This window comes from Delphinapterus leucas, chromosome 16, assembly GCF_059928025.1.
Source record: "Delphinapterus leucas isolate spDelLeu-1000000601 "Yukka" chromosome 16, BTC_Dleu_Yukka2, whole genome shotgun sequence".
Classification (NCBI taxonomy): Eukaryota; Metazoa; Chordata; class Mammalia; order Artiodactyla; family Monodontidae; genus Delphinapterus; species Delphinapterus leucas.
The window spans coordinates 74,018,566-74,019,528 of NC_143144.1; the positions used below are offsets into that span (position 1 = coordinate 74,018,566).

The 963-nt window shown below is 58.3% G+C and overlaps 1 protein-coding gene across 2 annotated transcripts in view; it reads left to right on the plus strand.

The window, feature by feature from the left end:
* EMX2 (empty spiracles homeobox 2) overlaps positions 1–963 on the plus strand; it is a 34,360-nt gene that overhangs the window by 4,718 nt on the left and 28,679 nt on the right. The gene's annotated exons all lie outside the window — the stretch shown is intronic.

Below are 963 nucleotides of genomic sequence, written 5' to 3' on the forward strand. Positions count from 1 at the left end.
CACTGTATGGGGCCCCATCGCCAGCTTCCCCAGGGACTGGTCGGGATAGCATGTGAGCCCCACCTCACTGCTCCCCAGACTTCTAGCAGCGCTCCGAGGAGGCCAGGCTGCCGGCCCCGCCCTGGTGGGAAGTGATGTGATGGGGTGAGAGCTTGGCCCTGGACTGTCCTGGGGCTGGTCAAGAGGAGGACTGAGGGGCTCTTCCCTTCTCTTTCACAGTTTTTCTTTTACTTCCCCTTTATCTCACGGTCTTTCAGAAGCTTTCACTTTTGAGCCTCTTTTCCTAGCTGAAAAGATATAGCTGGGTTGGTCCCCAGGGCCCTGCACCCCATCATCCCCCCACCCCGGTTTCCCCCAGCACCCACCACCCACACACACAACTGCTTCTGCTCTCACCTGCAAGAGTACTGGGCAGAGAGGGGAAAGCTCAGGCCAATCTTGACTGCCTACCCAGCGCCCAGGCCTTGCCGAGGAGGCGCTATATTTAGGCAGCGGCTGCGGGAAACTGGCAGAAAATAGAAAGCACATTCGGCCCTGCAGGAGCTGCAGCAGTGGGAATGAGACCTTCCCTGCACTAGTTAGGTAGAGGGAGTCAGGGATGTGTCTTTTAATTTTCCCTTATTTATAATTTTATAGGGGTTTCCCAGTGTTTGCCAGGCTTTTGCACTTAGTGGGATGTGGGTGTCCCGAGCAGGACAAAGTGAGAAGGGGGCACTCTGCACTCTGGGCCTCAGGGCCAGGGGAAATGTGCTCCAGGAGGGCCAGAAGGGGAGGGAGCCAGCCTTCTCACCGGCCCCGAGATAGGAGCTCTGTTCCCCGAGGGGAGGCCGTGGGGAGGTCGGCTAATAGGACACGCAGCTGGGGTACTGGATTTTCGTAGTCCCAGGTCCGGGCCAGGCAAAAGAGAAAGAGGTAGGAGGGCGCTGTGCAGGAACTAACGCGCCCCATCTGCCTCTCCTGCAG